A 19,921-nucleotide genomic window follows, 5' to 3' on the forward strand; every position below is an offset into this window, starting at 1 on the left:
ACACAGAAAAGGGGAATGGAAAGCTGCCCAAATTGAGATGCTGTGGAAAGCTACAGCCCCATCGCTACTCCTACTCTGCACACTTCTTGCAACAGCTGATGAACGGCCAGGTGCTTTTCGCATCCAAGCCCACACCAGGGGAAGACCTTGAGAAGCTTCCCGTGGCTTGCCTGGTTCAGCTGGTCAGAGTGTGGCACTCGTGGAGGCAAGATGGTGCAGAGGAGCCCCTGGGTGGCTGTGGGCCTGGGGAGGGTGGCTTTTGATTTTTCGGCCTGACCGCTACGGGCAGCCAGGCCAAAAGTCAGATGGCTGGCTCTCCCATCCACCACGCTCATCAGGAGCCCTTAGTCGACAGGCTCGGAGAATGCGGGCAGCGTCCCCCACTACCTCTTGCATGCAAAGCAAGCGCTCTGCCGCTTGAGCTAATTCCCCGCAGCTGGCACCGGGCAAAAAAAGGCAAGGGCTCTGTGGCCTTAAGCAGAACACAGCCTGAAATGGGGAGGGGGGGCGCTACCCAGAGCTGGGGAAGGGGGTCTGAGTCTCAGCCACGCTCCTCGGCACAAACACCAACGCTCCCTCCCTGGAGTGTGTCTGGGCTGAGAGTTAGCCCCTGAAACAAGCACCAAGCTTCAGAAGACAACGCAGGGATAGATCACTTGACGATTGCCTGCTCTGGCCATTGCCTCTGAAGCGCCTGGCATCGGTTATTGTCAGAAGACGGGATAGTGGCCTACCTGGACCATCGGTCTCACCCAGGAGGGCTGTTCTTATCTTCACCACTTTCCTCTAACCCAAGCAAAGCCAGAAGCAGGCCCAGCTCAGCAACTCTAGCAGACTCCCTGGCCCCCGGCCCAGCATACAGCAAAACGACCCTGCCTCCGCCAGGATAGACAGCCACCAACTCCCTCTTCCAGACCAACGCAGCCCTTCCCCGCTTTGGCTGTCTCCAAGCTGTCTGCGTGCTCTGCTCTGCTCTGCTCCACGGCTGCCATGCTGCCTGAGATCAGGAGGCTGCGAGGTCTCACGGTCTCAGCTGAGCTGGTATCGCGTGCCACCCCGCCCATCTCCTCATTCCCTTCATGGACCCCTGGGATGTGAGTAATTCTGTATTTGAGTGGCTCTCCCTCCTGGCCAATGAGCTTGGCGTAGACTAGCAGGGAGGGAGGAGGAAAGGGATTGTGCTCCAGTGAGAGCTCAGAAAGAAAGGTGCAGGTCCCCCACTAGAGCCCAGCCCAGCACAGCAGAGCAGAGCATAGCAGAGCAGGCTGGAGAATGTGTGTATGGGTCTGACTACTTCTCCCATGCTCTTCCATTTGAGCTAACTTCCCCCAGCTGTCTCCATCCTCCCAGTCAGCGCAAGGGGGAGAAGGGCCAGGGTGGAAGAGCTTTGTGCTCCGCAAGGGCTGGCCTTTTGGGAGGCCAAGCGGGGAGAGGGATGGAGGCCACTGGAGGAGCTGAGCCGGCTGACTGTCCATGGCTTCTAAAAGAAGGGCAAGAGAAGGTCCCTGCGGCTGCCTTGCCACTGGAGAATGCGGGCATTGATCCCGCTGCCTCTCGCATGCAAAGCAAGCGCTCTACCACTTGAGCTAATTCCCCTACCTTGGCAGATGGCATCTTGATCCATCCATTCGATAACGGAGGCCACATCGTTCCCTGCGCCAGCCGGTGACTCCTTCCAAAAGGGTCAGGCAAGGAAGGGCTTCCCGTAGGCTGGCTAGCTCAGCTGGTTAGAGCGTGGTGCTAATAACGCCAAGGTCATGGGTTCAAGCCCCATGCTGGCCACTGCGGGAGGGAGAGGGTGACTTCTGCTCTCTTGGCTGACTGCTAGGGGTGGCAGAGGCCAAAACCAGGTGGGCCAGGAGCGGGCAAGAGCCCTGCTGGGCGCCGGGCAGGACGAGGCTCCAGACACCTCCTTGGTCTCCCCTCCCTGGGCTCCTCGCTCCACCTGCTGCCTGAAAGGAACTTGGGCCCGGGGAGGAGACGGGTGAGCCCGGCCGGTTGCCTTCCAGGCTCATAGGAGGCCAGGCTTGAGCTGCCCGCCCGCAAAGCCAAAATCGCAGGCCTGCCGGCTCACCCCCATTTCCACAGAGGGTTGACCTGATGGCCCGAATTCTTGCCGGCCGCCAGCTCCACCCAAATGGACCCGACGCCGGATCATGCTCCCCAGCCCAAGCCACAGAGAAAGGCTTAATACTCGGCACCCCAAACTAGGGGAGAGGCTTCACACTCCGCCGGCGCAGGGTGACCTTTGGGACATCCCTGGACACCATCCTCCCACCGCCCACAGCCAGACCCCCCAAGCCCACACTCGAGCCCACCCCTCCGACAGGAAGGAGCAGGAGGACCACTCCGCCCAGGGGCACCACCACTCGAAGTCAGCTTCACTTGCTTTCTCTTCTACCCCTTTCCTCCCAAGTTATGCGTGCCTCACGGGAGCCGGCCCTGGGAAGACGCAGGCATGGCACTCTGACTGCTGCTGGAAGCCAACGCCCACACCGAGAGTTTAGCACGGGCTCTTGAGGCACTGGAGGAACCCCATGCAGACGCACTGACGGAGCTAAGCTTTACGGCCAAGGGCCCTACCTGTGCAGAAAGCCAACTTGCTTGTGAAAAATACTCCTCTTTCAGCTCCCCTTCCAAACTTCCAAATGCCTCCAAATGGGAAAACACACACACTGAAACACCCAAACGGTCCTAACGCTGGGGCCAGGCGAAAAAGAAAAGCAAGGAAAAGATTTCTAAATGGCCACCCTGGCCCAAATTGAGATGCTGTGAAAGCTACAGCCCCTACTCTGCACACTTCTTGCAACAGCTGATGAACTGGCTTGCCTGGTTCAGCTGGTCAGAGTCTGGCACTCGTGGAGGCCATGGGCACCAACTTATGGGCTCCTGGGGCTAAAGCCCCAGGAATATGCACAGTCAGGGGTTCTGCTCCACCAATATTTGGAGCTAGGTTTCTCCCCTGCTTGGGCGCTCCCCGCCTCTCATTTGGCTGTGGTGAGGGGCAGCAGGCTGCAGCAGGGGTCAGGAGGCAGGAAGCCACATGTGAAGGCAGTGCCTCCCACCACAGGGAGATGGGGGAGGGGTTCATAGACCTACCTGAGCAGCTGGGGCTTGGGTGTATTTTTGTGACAACTTGCTCTCCCTGTCCCCCAGCCACCACCCTGCAGCCCCACTACTGCCCCACGCTGGGGACGGGAAAGCCCCATCCCCTACCCCCAGTGAGGTGCAGCAGGCTGCACAGGGGAGGCAGGAAGCCACATGGGAAGGCAATGCCCCCTCCCCCAGCACCCACCAACCCACCTGCCACAGGGGGGATGGGAGAGGGAGGCTTCCTAGACCTGAGTAGCTGGGGCTTGGGTGAATTTTATGACACCCTGCTCCCCCCCCCACCATAGCCACCACCCTGCCTACCCCACTTCTGCCCCATGCTGGGCAAGGGGCAGCCCCATTCCCCCATCCACAGTGAAGTTATGGTGAGGGGCAGCAACATGGAAGGCCACCTGTGATGGCAACCCCCCCCCCCCCCAGTACCCATCATAGGGGAGGGGAGTGAGCTTTCTGGACCTGAGAGGGGCCCTAGGAGCATGTGCAGTGACTGTGGGGCAGAGTGAGTGTGCTGTGGGGGGCAGGGGGGAGAGGAGGGGTCCCTCCCCTGGAGCTTGCTGCTGCCAGTGGTGGTGGTGGGGAGTCCTCTCTGGCCCTAGCCCTGGGGCAGCCTGTCTGCACCCCAAGTTCCTCATCCTCAGCCCTGCCTCACCCCAAAGCCTGCACCCCAGCACAAGCACGCTCCTGCACTGTGAACCCCTCATCCCCAGCCCCACCCCAGAACCCTCACCTGAGGGGAAAAACATGCAACTTAAATTTGGTGGTCAGTTTGGAGTATCATTTTATTTAGCACAATATTTGATTATTTTACACCCTTCAAAGTATGTAACTGGTCGTATGCAGGTGTTACGGAGTGGGAATGTGCTTAATGTTTTCTCTGAATACTGTCTGTGTGCCTCAGTTTCCCCAATGCATTTCTCAAGGCTCTAGATGGTGGGATAAGAGAGTGTGATTGTTGTAGAGCCCGAGAGGGCCAGTGTGATGCCGTCTGCACAGAGAATGTCCGACACCCTGTCGCCGGGCAACTGATGGCCTGGGCTCCTCCCCTGCAAAGGTGCCAGATGAAGGTGTTGGAGACAAAGAGATCAGGTGACCTCCTGGCCCCGGGAAAGGAACTGAGCAGAGAGGAGTGGGGGCTGGAGGGGGTTTGGGAGTCTGGAGCTGGCTGGGGACCAGGCGTGAAGTGCAGACAAGGGGGATCTGGCTCACTGCCCCCAGAATGGACCCGACCGAGGGGTACGGTTCACTGTACCTACAAGCTCTGTTTTAGACCCTGTTCCTGTCATCAAATAAACCTCTGTGTTACTGGCTGGCTGAGAGTCACGACTGACTGTGGAGTGGGGGGGCAGGACCCTGTGGCTTCCCCAGGACCCCACTGTGGGAAGGGCAGGGAGGGGCAGAGGATGCTGAATGCTCCAAGGAGAGACCCAGGAGGTGAAGCCGTGTGAGCTTCTTGCCCTGCAGACAGTCTGCTCCAAGGGAGAGGAGGCTCCCCAGAGTCCTGCCTGGCTTTGTGGGGAGCAGTTCCAGAGCATCGCCCAGGGACTCCGTGACACCCGGTACCCACCACAGGGGAGGAGTGGGCTTTCTGGACCTGAGAGAGTCCCTAGGAGCATGTGCAGTGACTGTGGTGCAGAGTGAGTGTGCTGCGGGGGGTGGGGACGATGGGTCCCTCCCCTGGAGCTTGCGGCTGCCGGTAACGGGGAGGAGGAGTCCTCTCTGGCCCTAGCCCTGGGGCAGCCTGTCTGCATCCCAAGTTCCTTATCCCCAGCCCTGCCCCACCTCAGTCTCTGCACCCCCAGCACCCCAGCCCTGAGCACCCTCCTGCACTGTGAACCCCTCATCCCCAGCCAACCCCAGAGCCCTCACCTGAGGGGAAAAACGTGCAACTTAAATTTGGTGGTCAGTTTGGAGTATCATTTTGTTTAGCACAATACTTGACTATTTTACACCCCTTTAAAGTGTATAACTAGTCGTATGCAGGTGTTACAAAGTGGGGCTGTTCTTAATGTTTTCTCTGAATACTGTGTGGGTGCCTCAGTTTCCCCTGTGCATTTCTCAAGGATCTAGATGGTGGGATAAGGGGTGTGATTGTTGCAGAGCCCTAGAGGGACAGTGTGAGCTGTCTGCACAGAGAATGGCTGAAACCCTGTCTCCTGGTAACTGATGGCCTGGGCCGCTCTCCTGCAAGGTGCCAACTGAAGGTGTTGGAGAACAGAGAGATCGGGTGGCCTCCTAATGCCTGGAAAAGAGACAAAGGCCAGAGGAGGGAGTGTCAGTGCCTGTGCGGACTTCTGGGAAGCGCATGGTGTGGAAGGGGATGCTGGGATGCTTTGGAACAACTCCATACAAAGCCAGTCAGGACTCTGGGGGAGCCTCCTCTCTCGGAGCAGACTGTCTGCAGGGCAAGAAGCTTACACCTTCCTGGGTCTGACCTCAGAGCATTCAGCTTGCCCTTCCACATCATGCACTTTCCATAGCGAGTCTGCCCAGGCGGGTCCTGGGGCAACCAGAGGTCCCTGCACCCCAACTCCGCAGTCAGATGTGACTCTCAGCCAGACAGTAAAACAGAAGGTTTGCAGGTAAATATGCCCAATGGTCTGGGATGAGATCTGAGTTACTACAGAGAATTCTTTCTTGGGTGCTGGCTGGTGAGTCTTGCCCACATGCTCAGGGTTTAACTGATCACCATATTTGGGGTCGGGAAGGAATTTTCTTCCAGGGCAGATTGGCAGAGGTCCTGGAGGTTTGTTGCCTTCCTCTGCAGCGTGGGGCACTGGTCACTTGCTGGAGGATTCTCTGCACCTTGAGGTCTTTAAACCACGATTTGAGGACTTCAATAACTAAGACATAGGTTAGTTACAGGAGTGGGTGGGTGAGATTCTGTGGGCTGTATTGTGCAGGAGGTCAGACTAGATGATCATAATGGTCCCTTCTGACCTTAAAGTCTATGAGTCTATGAGATGATGGAAACACAGTTTAAACAGAGCTTGTTGGTACAGAAAACAGAACCCCTCTGTCAGGTCTATCTTAGGGGTGGGAGCCCAGAACCAAGTTCTGGGTCTCTCCCCATTTCTCCAGCCAGCTCCAAACTGACACTCCCTCCTCTGGCCTCTGTGTCTCTTCCGGACAAGGAGGCCACCTGATCTCTTTGTCCCCAACACCTTCAGTTGGCATCTTGCAGGGGAAACTGAGGCACCCACACAGTATTCAGAGAAAATATTAACATTCCCACTTCATCACAACAAGTGCAACAAAGTATAATACTGTATATTGAAGTAGGCAAGTGCTGCTTCTGACTTTCCACTTTAATTGACCCTTGTAATTTTGTGGCACTGACGTGTTATAGCTTCATTTTATATCAGCTTACAGGGCGGGAGCGGGGGGGCACCACCATTTTGGGCCCCACCAAAAATTATACAAACCTGCCGCCTATGGGTGGGCATGGGGGTGTCTGGCAGGGGAGGGAGAAGGTGAAAGGAGGTGAGTGGTGGGCGGGGACGGCCTCGGAGGGACGCAGCCGGGCCGCGGGGGGCTCGGGGGGGCAGAGGGGTGTGCGGGGGGGGCTGAGCAGGGTGGGGGCCGGTCCTAGTTTACTGCTGTGATCTGGTCACCCCATGTGCCGTTTCTTCTTTCCCCAACCTTGTTTCGATGGGGCGGAGCTGGGAAGGAGGGTTTGTTTCACGGGGCCAAGCGGTGCTGGGGGGGTGAACAGGGGCAATTTTATATTAATAAGGAAATATTTTATAAATTTTAATAAAATAAACATTAGTGAGGAAAATCAGTTGTACAACTATCAAAACAAATTATTTTCCTGATATGAAAGTGCAAATCAGCTAATTAATATATGATGCAATGTATGTAATAGATAATTTTGTTATTATTTATATAGTCATGGAAAGTAAATAATACATGGAAGAAATGAAAGGGGTTTTTTAAAGGGTTTTTTTTGTTTCAGTCGTCCCTGCCCCGGCCCCATCGAAACTGTTCGAATTGGGCCCCACACTTCCTGAAGCCGGCCCTGGCAATGAGGCTAATCATCTAGTGGAACAAGGGACGTGGTTAATTCCCCATCACTTCCCTGTGTAAATGAAGACCGCAGCTCTTGCTGCAAGACCCCTGGTGTGTGGGTGTCCCTGTTCTCCCTTCAGAACCTCTGGTACATGGTGCTTCCCTCCTTCCAGTTCAAGATCCCCATCATGTGGGTGCTCCCATCCAGGATCTCTGGTGGGTGTCTCTGTCCCCCACCCCATGAACTAGCTCCCGTGTGTGGTTTCCCCTGCCTGCCCCCATCTGGGAACTGTGGGTGTCTCTGTTCCCCTTTTCAAGATCTGTGTTGCAGGGGGGCATCCCTCCCCCCAAGTCAGACTCCCCATCGTGTGGGTGCTCCCATCCCCCCTTCCAGGCTCTGCGGGGGGTGTCTGTATAAAAAGAGACTGTGTCTCACTGTCTTGTCCAGGTTATGCTGCAGGGGCTATTCACAGGTGTGATCCCACTACTGATCGGCACAGGAGTTTTGACCTGCTCCATTTCTGACCTGGTCCGGTTCACCCCTCCTTAGGCAACCTGGGGACCCCAAGCTCCCCCAGGATCACCATATTGATGCCGAACTTAGTGCAGACACCTGATCGGCACAGCCCCCTGTAGCCCAGAACTCCTGAGCTCAACCAATCCGCCAGCCTCAGCCTCCCCAGGAGCTGGGAATTACAGGTACCAACTACGGAGCCCGGCTTGTTTTGTGACCTGGCAGCTCGAGCTTTAAACTCTGCTTGTGAGCTCTGTGCCTTGGCCAGACGGGGACAGCCTGGAACTGGGAAATGCTCCTGCTCCCCCCGCCCACGTCTCATGTTGAGCTGCAGGCGCCGCTGTCCTCCCAGGTAAGATCCCGGATGTTTCGTGCCCCATCCCCGCCCAGGTGTCCGGGTACCTCTGCCCCCATACAGAATCCTGGGTGTGTGGGTGTCCGTCCCTCTGCAGAGGATCCTGGGTGTGGATGCCCTTGTCCCCCCATACAACATCCTGGGTGTGTGGGTGCCACTCTCCCCGTAGATCTCTGTGGGTGGGTCCCCAGGGTGTGAGTGCTCCCAGCCCCCGATACAGGCTGGGGGTATAACTGGCTCTCGCTGTCCTGGGCCCAGGCGGTGCTACAGCAGCTGTTCACAGGGGCAGCAACCCCACTGTCACCCTGCAGCTTTAACCTGCTCCAGGGGTGACCTGCTTCACCTCCTGTGGGAACCCGGGGACCCTGAACTTCCCAGAATCACCTGATTGATGCCGAGCTTAGCACAGACACCGGCTCAGCATGGCAGGGAGCTGCCCTGAGCCCTGACAATCAGCTTCCCTCCGCCTCCTGCTGCACAGCGAGGATCCCACGCGAGAGGCTTCGTGCCCAGTTTGTTCAGGAGCGTCCCAGGCTCCAGCTGTAAGCTCTGCTGGTCAGTTCTAGTCTTTGGCCACACGGGGGCGGCACTAACGGTCCCATCTAAACGCTGTTTGCGTTCGACCCTTCGGATTGCAGATTGTAACCCGCGGGCAGATCTCTGAGTGCAGCCAAATCCCTCCCCAAACTGAACACTGAAGCAGCAGCTCCCATTGGAAAGATCAGGATTTTTGCCTTTAAAAACAAGGGAAATGTCTACAGCGAGAGACTGAAGAAGTTCAATTGATTTCATTGACTGGCGGTTAAGAGGCGATTTAATCACTGGTTTAAATAAGTTTTACAAATTCCCAGAGGGGGGGATATGTGATTTGAAGGGTTCTTTAATTCACCAGACAAAATTTGCACAAGACCCCATTGGCTTGCAGTCGATGTCAGAAAATCCCAACTGGAAATGACCATTTTTTAACCGTGAGGCTAATTATCTAGTGGAACAAGCTCCGCAAGGGAGGTGGTAAATTCCCCATCACTTGCAGTTTGTAAATCAAGACTGCAGCTCTTGCTGCAAGATGCCTGGTGTGTGGGTGTCCCTGTTCTGCATTTCGGGATCCCTGGTACATGGTGCCTCCCTCCCACCAGTTCAGGATCCCCACAATGGGTGCTCCCATCCCCCCATACAGTCTCTGCGGGGGAGGGGGGTGTATAAAAAGAGACCGTGTCTCACTGTCTTGCCTAGGCTACGCTGCAGGGGCTACTCACAGGCGCGACCCAACTACTGATTGGCACGGGAGTTTTGACCTGCTCTGTTTCCGACCTGGGCCAGTTCACCCCTCCTTAGGCAACCTGGGGACCCCCAGCTTCCCAGGGATCACCATATTGATGCCGAGCTTAGTGCAGACACCCGATCGGCACAGCCCCCTGACAAGGCCAGAGAGAGCAGCAGGTTTCCCGTATTGTTTCCCGCTCTTGTTTTCTTGACTAGTTTCTCCTCTGCACCAGCTTCCACTTTTCCTTTGTGAGCCTAGCTAGCTCAGTTGGCTGAGCATCAGACTTCTAATCTGAAGGTCCAGCGTTCAAGTCCATAGTCAGGTGATAAACTACTTGCCAAGATCTTAAACTGTCCTTTCTGTAGTCCTCTTTGATGTTACTTTTTCTCTTCAGGATTTTCCCTTTCCTCAGAAGGGCCTTTTTGTGTGTGGGCTTGAAGGGGCAACTTCCTGACAGCCCCTCTGTCCTTGCAGCCTGGAGGAATAAAGGCCTCTGGGCATAGAGCATGTTCCTTCCCTGCACACACACACACACACATACAAACACACAGAATATCCCTAAGGAATTAGAATCACCTGCTGCCTTCCCCTGTCCTGCTGGATCCTCAAATGAAGATGCTCTTCAGCCTTAACCCATGTCCCCTCTGTTCCCAGTGCCCCTCAGACCCAACCCTCAGCCCCTCCTATGCTCACTGCTCCTCACTCCCAACCAGAGCCTGCTCCTCTTCACCCTTCTCCTCTGTCCCAACCCATAGCCCCCTCCTATTCCCGGTGCCCTTCAATCCCAACCCACGGCTCCCTCCTTCCCTCCAGCAGCAGGTGCTTCACACCCCCTCAGGAAGATTTTCTTGCAAGGTTTCGTGTAGGAGTCTGCATGTGGATTTTACAGTATGTTGGAAATAGGTTGGGTTGTTTGCCGAAATGATCACTTGTGGCTGGTGTTAGATTCCGAGTCTCCTTGTTATTGGGGGCAGGAGAAATAAAGGGTTGTTATCCTTGTTGTGTGACCCAAGGGCAGCAGAACTGTGCTTGGCAGACCCCAATGGACGGACTCACCCTCAATTCAATAGCACTTGCTAGGCAGGGGACAGGGGTTCCAAAGCCAAGTGGGATGGGGCCTGGGTCCCAATACTAAAATGTAGGTGTTAGACCAACGTTAGGACAGGGGGGCTGGGGAGGGATGAGTGAGTCCCTAGACAACATAGTGAGTACAGTGCCTTCTTATTTTCCCCCTTTTCCACCCAGGATGGCAGGTGAACTCTACAGAGGCTCCTCTGGGCTTGCACTGACTAAGGACAACAGCTGTGAGTGGGGTGCAGAGCGGGGATGGCTCATGTTAAAGGACTTTTAGTTGCTGGACTTACAAACCGTAGGGAGAAGGACACTGCCCAGCTTATTTGGGGGTTGGGTCTTTCCCTTGTGGTTTATGTTTATGTGTTGGGGCTGCTGACATGACTTCTGCTAACCCTGGGCTTATATTGCAGTGTAGACATATCCTGAGAGGGCATCTATACTGTGATAAAATCCGCTGGCCTGGATGGTCTGATGTGGGCTCCTGGGGCTCAGGTTGTGGAGCTAAAAACTACAGCGCAGACATCAGGGCTCAGACTGGAGCCCAGGCTCGGAGACCCTCACCCCTCGTGGGGTCTCAGAGGCTGGGCTGAAGCCCAAGTGTCTACGCTGTTATTTTATAACCCTGCAGCACAAGCCTGAATCAACTGACCCAGGGTTTGAGAATAGTGACTTGGGTGTGTTAATGGCAGTGTAGACATAATGCCAGGCTATGTCCACACTGCAATGAAACACCCAGCGTTGTCCCGTGCCAGTGCAGGCTCCCAGGCTAGGGCTGTGGGGTGGTAAATTTGCAGTGTAGACATCTCAGCTCAGGCTCAATACCGGGCTCTGGGAGCCCTCAAGGTTGGGAGGGAGTTTAGCAAGCAAACAAGGTAAAATGGCAGGGGAGTATTACCCTGGACTCAATGGCATTTCTCCATTGGTCTGTCTGCTTTGGGGCAGGGACAATAACACATCCTGCTGCATTCGTTATTTCAAAGGGTGGTTTAGGATTTTCATTCTCACACATGGTGCACAAAGCAGGACTCAACCCTCGGTGTAAACTAAATGAGCTGCCCACAGGTTCTGGCAGCCACAATGAGCCATTCAGCCTGAGAGCCCAGACCTGCCCCTGTCCCAGAGGAAGCAGGATCATCTGTGACTGGCTGGAACACTGACCTATCAGCTCTTAACTCCCAAACTTTCAGTAAGTCTGTTATCAGTGCCTGTGAGTATAATTTAAACAACTATACTGGACCAAAGAGCTCTGTGTTTTGTCCTCCCACGGTAGCCAATACCAGGTTGCCCAAGAGTTAGTCAACAAGGCACCACTGGGATTTGAACCCAGGATCTCCTGTTTACAAGACAGGTGCTTTAGCCAGCTAAGCCATGGTGCCTGCCTGTGGCAGTAACACACTGTCTGCCCACACCTGACTCCCTGCCAACCCCACTGGCCCCATGGGCCCCTCCCCTTTCATAGCTCCAGAAAGTTCTGACAGCTGAGCCACTATCTATACCGGGATTAGCTTGATAGAACTGCATTGCCAGTCTAAGTCATGTAATTACACCAACCTAATTTCATAGTGTAGACCTGTCCAAAGAATCACACACACACCTTGGGAGCAAAACTTCATCTGCTCCTCTGCTTTATAGAATACAAACACGAACAACACTTCTCAGGGCCCAGTGGGGATTGGCAGAGAGTCAGGTGTGGGCCATCTTTATCCCAAGAGAGATGGACTCTAAGGGTACGTCTCCATTGCAATGTAAGCCCAGGTGTGGCACGCTGTGCACAGAGCAGCACCTGGAAGCCCCATATTCACCACTCTCATATAATGATGACATGGTTTGTACAAAGTCTGCCTTGTGAGGTATCATTTCAAAAGTCTTGATCTGTTGAACATTAACATCGTGTTGGATTGTGTGTGCTCGCATTGGTTGGGAAGTTATGAAGTTTTGCTCTGTGTGCGTTACTGAGATATGTTATGAGGTTGAGAAATGCCCCCCACCAGCCTTTCAGGTGTGACAAGGGAGGAGCCAGACTCGCTGCTGGCCCATTGAAGGGATCCACACTCCCAAGGACTATCCCAGGAACTGTGTACAATGCAGACTTCTCCGAGATAGCGCAGAGACAATGGACACTGCTTGACTCACATCGTAGCAAAGGAGCTTCTAGCAAGTTGGAAGAAACTATGAAAGAGGGAAGAGACATCATGACTTGGCCTCTCTCCCCCACAACTCAGCAGCTGGAAACACACCTGGAGGACAAAGACTGAACTGAACTGATTCAGAAATCAGAAGAGAATAATAACAATAATACTTGCAAACCAAAGTCCCCAAACAGACTAGTATTAGTTTTTCAGCAGAAATTTTTCAGTTTGGGGAATTTTGTTTTCTCAGTCAGACCTTGCCAAGGGAAGCAGGGAGAAAATGTTTGAGTTGCCTCCTTCAGAACAGCTTGACCTAGACACTAGCTCTGGTTCACTGCTCTGGCCTTGCTCGGGTTGAGGGTATTTTAATAATTTGGGCAGGTCCCAGGGTGTTTGGGGGAGAAGATGAGGATGTTACCTCTTGAGATAAAAACTAAGAAATACAGCACCAGAGAATTTCTTTTTTAAAGAAATCTGGGATTTAGACATTTTATTTAAAGCAAGGGAGTTCTGAGTTTCTGAGAAGGTTTTTGTTTGCAAGAAGCAACATTGTTTGAGCTGTCATTGTACCAAAGGGGGAGATGGTTGTCTACAAAGGAGGGGTGAAAACTAAACACATCCAATGAGGATGGGATTTGAAGCCATGTGTGCAGAGCACAATGGATTAGCACGCCATCACCTTAACCACTTGGCCACCTCAACCAAGCTGTTAGAAAAGGGACAGAAGGAGAAATCTAAGGCCAGCAGAGCTAGGGACAATAAGGCATTTTTAAATACTAAGTGGAAGCAGGGGCTGAATGAGCTCCCCCCTCACATCTAGTGAGGAGCTGGGGGAAAGACTTCAGGAACAGACCGTGTTTGCACAGACACACCTACTCTGCCTAGCTATGCAGCATGATGGGGCCGCTTTCCCAAAATGACCCATTTTGGCTGGTGGTAGGTTACAAATCACTTTAGGATTGAGTGGAATGAAATGTTATTATCCTTCCTGCATGAGTGAAGGGCAGCAGAACATACCTAGTCCGTCCTGATGGAGGGTGGGTGGGTGAGGAATAGCTTTATTGGACTTTGTAGAAGTGATTGAGAACATCACCCTAACCCAGTGATTCCCCAAACATTTCGCACTGTGCCCTCTTAGCCATGGCTGTGGCCCTCGGAAGCCATGGTCAAGACCCGGGGCTGGGAGTGGGGCTGTTGCTTGCTGGGGAGAGGGGTGCAGACACGAATAAGCGGGTCGAGGCCGAGCTGGGAGTCAGAGGCCCAGGCTGAGGGTGGGGTTGGGGAAGAGCTGGGGCAGAGTGGGGCTGAGTGCTGCTCCCTCCATGGGGGCTGGCTCAGGCCCTGAGGTGCCCCCATGAAGGTTCCTCTGTGTCCCCCTAGGAGTCATGCCCCACATTTTGGGGACCACTGAACCCTACTCACTAATCAGCGGCTAGTGATGCCAAAGCCCAGGGAAAGGGAGAACAAGTGCGGGGCCCCCAGCACTGGAGCCATGTGAAGGGGCTGCAGGAGAGGGGCAATGGCTGGTGGCCCAGGAGTTAAGGGCAAAGGGGGCACAGCAGGGGCAGGAGTTAGGGGTGAAGGAGGTGCAAGGGCTGGGAGTGCAGGAGCTAGCGGTAAAGGGGAGTGGGGATCGTCCAGGGGCAATGGAGAAGTGCCAGTACAAGCTTTGCCCAGGGCACCATTTTCCTAATGCTGGACTGAGCAAACAATTGGAAATGACCTTCAGTGAGAACAGAACCATAGTGTAGAAAAGCCCTTTGTTAAGTGGTGGTGGCTGAGGGCTTAGAGAGCTGGGTTAAAAAGCAACAGGCGTTTTTCTGTGGAGGTTTGATTCTTGCCTGTCAGGCAAGGTTGGTGTGTGGTGTCTCCATGGCTGCACTTTCTGTCTCTGATCTGCCACAGGGAGCCAAGTCTAGACATATTCAGAGGCTCTATGCCAGGGTTTCTCAAACTTCCTTTCACTGCAACCCACTTCTGCCAAAAAAACTTACTCCATGGCCCTGGAAAGAGGAACCAAGCCCTCCACACTTGGCAGAGGCAGGAGACAAAGCCTGAGCCCTGCCCCAGTTGCGGGAGGGCAAACCAGAGCTTGAGGGATTCAGCCCTGGGTGGTGGGGCTCAGACATTTGGCTTCAGCCCCAGGCCCCAACAAGTCTAATGGCAGCCCTGGTGATCCCATTAAAACAGGGTCACATCTCACTTTGGGGTCCTGACTCACAGTTTGAGAACCACTGCTCTATGTTGAGTGGAGAGAGTTTTCCTGTGGGTGTAGTTAAGCCACTTTGCAAGAGGTGGCAGCTCTGTCAGTGGGAGAAGCTGTATCGGTGGGTGTGCAAGCTGTGGTGTTTGCCACATTTAAGAAGTTTAATCAAACCCCATTTTTAAAACTACCTGTGCTCTGGGAATGGCAAAGGACCTCGAAGAAGCAGGGTTTGTCATTCAAAGTCCTGGAGATCACACTTTTATACATGTGTTGTTAGGGGGGTATAGCTCAGTGATACAACGCTTGCTTATAGCTCAAGTGATCCTTGGTTCAAACCCCAGTGTTCTCTTATAACCTTCTTTCTTTTTTTAAAAAAAAGAAAAACATTTTCATTTCCATTCTCCATTCTGTTCAGGAGCTCCACTATACAGGGGTGCTTGATATGAATGTAAACACTCAACATTTTGCTGTCCAAATGCATAAAAACCTAGCGAAGCTGTCCATCAGCTGAAATCAGTTCCAATCCTCTAAGTGTCTAGTTAACTAACTTCTGAAAAACTGAGTGTAGCATTGGGAGCAGCGTCTGATGTTTTCCTGTGTAGCCGGCTTGCTTCCTAGAACGAATGTTCCTTGAGTGGGGTGATCCACAGGGACTAGTTCAAACCTCCAAAGTGCCTGGCCAGGGGCACGACATTAGCACAGCAAGGGAGGGGTGTGGCAGTGACATCACAAAGGCCTTTTACAGGACCTCAGACTATTGGTCAAAGGTGGTGGGGAGGTGGTGACCTCACAGTGAGATGCTGACATCAGCCAGGCAGGACAGGGGCGAGAGGCCAGGGAAACCTCAGAGACCCCTGTGGCTTTGCTTCAGCAAGTCTCCTTCTCCAGGTCTCTCTTTGAGGACTGAGAGAGTATTCGGGTTCACGTACGTGAGCGCCAGGAGGAACCTCTTTTGAGTTTTCTCCTTCCCTTTTAGTGATTTTACTAGAGACCAGCCGTCCCTGTTTAGAAGGTAAGAGCCTCCTCGAGGTCTGAAACTTGTTCAGTCTGATCCATCTGGTGACAGTTGAATTCTAGGCATGGAAAACACGAGCTTAAGGAGGCAGAATTTTATTCCACACCTGGGATTTTGTCCCATAGAATCACTGGGGACATTAGGGTTTGTCCATTTTGTTTCACCTTTTCCTCCCTCTCGCCAGCCCTCCCTCCTTTCTCTTCGTCTCCTGCTTCTTTTGTCCTTTCACCTGTTCCCCTCCCAACACCAGGATATTGGGGGGGGGGGGGGTGTTGCGGGGGAGTGCTCAGCAGCTCCCACTGTGGGAGCTCCACCCAAAAATGTGGGGCTGAAATAGTGCTGGGGCAGTGATCCCCACTGGTGACCTGGGCCATCCTTTGGGCTCTCTGGTGAGAACCCTCAGCCTCCCGTCCTCAGTCTCTACCCTGATTGGCTGAGCAGGGGGTTATTGACAGGGAGGAGACTCAGGTTTTTGCAGTTCTCTTTTAAGACCAAGGACATAAGTCATAACCAGTCATATGTTTGACAAATTTTGCTGCTTTGCTGCATTAATTGTCTCTGAGCAGTTCATGATTCTCTCTAACATTGCAGTTCTCAAATACTTGCTGAATAATTACTGTGTAGTGTTGTTGGTCTGGAGCTCATTTGAGAACACTTTACTTAAGTCATTCAGTGTTTGAAATTCACGATCTGATGGTTAGTTTAAAAATCAGGGCTCTTGGGTCCTATTCCCAACTCTGCAACTGACTGGCTGTGTGACCTAAGACAAGTCAATTCTCCTTTCTCAGCCTTAGCTTCTCCCTCTTTCAAGAGGGATAATAATGATCCGCTCCTACCTACCTCACGGTGGGTGGAGGATGGGGATCCATTGGAGAGTGTCACTAGGAGTAGTGCATAATATGAGGTGTCCTATCACATTTACTCAGAGCAGATTATGACATAATAGAATAGCTGAAATAGTCTATTTGATTAGTATTTTTTTATTTTGAAATTGTGAAGAGCAGCAACTACTTAGCTCAGACTGAAGCATCTTATCTAATTTTCAAGATCTAAGTGTCTCCTCTTTGTGTGCGAAGAGACAATTTAACAGACTGTGACAAACAGGAGATGCTTTTGTTTTGCAACAAAATATTTATGCAAAGAACTTTCATCCCACTTGTTTTGATTTCGAGAAACAAACTGGTTTAGTCTGAAGGGGATTTTCTGACTGAAATAGTTTCAATGAAATTTCCCCACCATCTCGATTCCTGGGCTCTATCCCTGCCTCTGGGGGGTTTTGCTGTTTGTTAGAACAGAAATCAGGACCAGTGGCTTCTCTTTCTGGCTCTGCCACCGTCTTCCTGTGTAGGCCCTTGGGTAGGTCACTTCCCTTCTCTGTACCTCAGGCTCTTCCCCATCTGTCCAATGGGAACAGGAACAGTTCTCGAACTCTGGGCAGTTTTGAGCCTTAGTGAGATAAGGGGTGTTAAAGCCCTCTGTGAAGGAGAAAGGGGAGTTTTACGGTGTTTAGCACCAAGGAATTCTAAAGTTTGCTAAAATGTCTAGTCTGTGGAAACAAGAAATGGTCAGGGCCAAACTTTTTAACCACTGCCTTTTTTAAAGCTGTCATAAACAGATAGTTAAGGGTTAATGTCTCTTTTACCTGTAAAGGGTTAAGAAGCTCAGGAAACCTGGCTGACACCTGACCAGAGGACCAATAAGGGGACAAGATACTTTCAAATCTTAGTGGAGGGAAGTCTTTTGTTTGTGCTCTTTGTTTTGGGGTTTGTTCGCTCTTGGGACTAAGAGGGACCAGACATCAATCCAGGCTCTCCAAATCTTTCTGCATCAGTCTCTCATGTTTCAAACTTGTAAGTAATAGCCAGGCAAGGTGTGTTAGTCTTATTTTTGTTTTCTCAACTTGTAAATGTTCCTTTTTGCTGAGAGGATTTTACCTCTGTTTGCTGTAACATTAAACCTAAGACTAGAGGGGGTTCCTCTGGGCTCTATGAATCTGATTACCCTGTAAAGTATTTTCCATCCTGATTTTACAGAGATAATTTTTACCTTTCTTTCTTTAATTAAAACCTTTCTTTTTAAGAACCTGATTGATTTTTTCCTTGTGTTAAGACCCAAGGGGCTTGGATCTGGACTCACCAGGAATTGGTGGGGGAAGGGAGGGGGGATGGTTAAATTCTCCTTGTGTTAAGATCCAAGGGGTTTGATCGGTGTTCACCAGGAACTTGGTGAAAAAGCCTCTCAAGGCTGCCCAGGGAGGGGAAGGTTTTGGGGGGACAGAAAGTGATCCAGACACTGAAATTTCTGGATGGTGGCAGTGTCACCAGATCTAAGCTAGTAATTAAGCTTAGAAGTGTCCATGCAGGTCCCCACATCTGTACCCTAAAGTTCAGAGTGGGGGAGGAACCTTGACAAAAGCCCATTCAGGGATGTGAGTCCCTGTCTCTTAGGTACCTGGGGTTCTTTGCCAGCAGGACAGAAGAGGTTTCTGCCTCCATTTTTGTGGCCTTAACAAACCAGGTGTTGTGCCCCAGTTCTCGTCTGAGATCCCTGGAAAAAAAACAGCCTCCCATCCATGAACAAGACAGGACCTATCTTTAAGAGGGGAACAAAGAGACCCCTGGGACTTACAGACTAGCTAGCCTCACTTCCACAGCTGGGGAGATACTGGAATACATTCTTAAACACTCAGTTTGTCAGCAGCACCTACAGGATAATTTGGTTCTTAGGACTAGTGAGCATGGATTTGTCAAGAACAAATGATTCCAAACCAATCCTCTGGCCTTCTTCGGCAGGGTTCCAGGCCTAGTGGAGGTGGGTAAACAATAGATGGGATCTATCTCGGTGTTACTAAGGCTTTTGACACAGTCCCGTAGGACATTCTCAAAAGCAAAGGAGGGAAATGTGGTCTAGATGCAATCAGTGTCATGTGAGTGCAGAGCTGGTTGAAAGCCCAGACTCCAAGAGCCCTTCTCCATGTCTGGCTGTCCAAGGGAGAGGGTGCACCTAGTGGGTCCGGCAGGGATCAGTCGGGGTCTGGTACTAGTCAATAGTTTCATGAATGATTTTCAGGGGCAATGGGGAAGTGCCAAAGTACAAGCTTTGCCCAGGGCACCATTTTCCCTAATGCTGGACTGAGCAAACAACTGGAAATGACCCTTCAGTGAGACCAGAACCATAGTGTAGAAAAGCCCCTTTGTTAAGTGGTGGTGGCTGAGGGCTTAGGGAGATGGGTTAGAAAGCAACAGGCGTCTTTCTGTGGAGGTTTGATTCTTGCCTGCTAGGCAAGGCTGGTGTGTGGTGTCTCCATGGCTGCACTTTCAGTGTCTGATCACCCACGGTACCACAGGGAGCCAAGTCTAGACATATTCAGAGGCTCTATGCCAGGGTTTCTCAAACTTCTTTTCACTGCAACCTCCTTCTGCCCAAAAAACCCTACTATATGGCCCTGGAAAGAGAGACCAAGCCCCTTCCCACTGCGCAGAGGCAGGGGAGACAAAGCCTGAGCCCTGCCCCAGTTGGGGGAGGGCAAAACCAGAGTTTGAGGGATTCAGCCCTGGGTGGTGGGGCTCAGAATTTTGGCTTCAGCCCCAGGCACCAACAAGTCTTATGCCAGCCCTGGCGACCCCATTAAACAGGGTTATGACCCACTTTGGGGTCCTGACTCACAGTTTGAAAACCACTGTTCTATGCTGATGGGAGAGAGTTTTCCTGGGGGTGTAGTTAATCCACTTCCCAAGAGGTGGCAGCTATGTCAGTGGGAGAAGCTATATCGGTGGGTGTACAAGCTGTGGTGTTTGCCACATTTAAGAAGTTTAATCAAATCCCATTTTTAAAACCACCTGTTGTCTGGGAATGGCAAAGGACCTCGATGAAGCAGGGTCTGTCCTTCAAAGTCCTGGAGATCACAATTCTATACTCCTATCAGTATGGGGGTATAGTTCAGTAGTATAGTGCTTAACTGCTGCTTAAATGATCCTCAGTTCAAACCCCAGTGTTCTCTTATAACCTTCTATTTTTTTAAAAAAAAAAGGAAAACATTTTCATTTCCATTCTCCATTCTGTTCAGGGCCTCCACTATACGGGGGTGCTTGATATGAATGTAAACACTCAACATTTCACTGTCCAAATGCATAAAAACCTAGCAAAGCTGTTCATCGGCTGAAATCAGTTCCAGTCCTCTAAGTGTCTAGTTTATGTTTTCATCAATTAAACAAAGGGATCATACATATGTACATTTGCAGATCC

General features: G+C 52.2%; 2 non-coding genes across 2 annotated transcripts; one reads left to right on the forward strand and one right to left on the reverse strand.

The window, feature by feature from the left end:
- The first annotated feature begins 1,708 nt into the window (after window positions 1-1,708).
- On the forward strand, window positions 1,709-1,782 carry TRNAI-AAU. The gene has a single exon. It is a non-coding gene; the product is annotated as a tRNA-Ile (tRNA).
- A 9,846-nt stretch (window positions 1,783-11,628) lies between these two features.
- TRNAT-UGU lies at window positions 11,629-11,702 on the reverse strand. The gene has a single exon. It is a non-coding gene; the product is annotated as a tRNA-Thr (tRNA).
- Between the last annotated feature and the right edge of the window lie 8,219 nt (window positions 11,703-19,921).

This window comes from Mauremys reevesii, linkage group 12 (genome assembly GCF_016161935.1).
Source record: "Mauremys reevesii isolate NIE-2019 linkage group 12, ASM1616193v1, whole genome shotgun sequence".
Taxonomy (NCBI): Eukaryota; Metazoa; Chordata; order Testudines; family Geoemydidae; genus Mauremys; species Mauremys reevesii.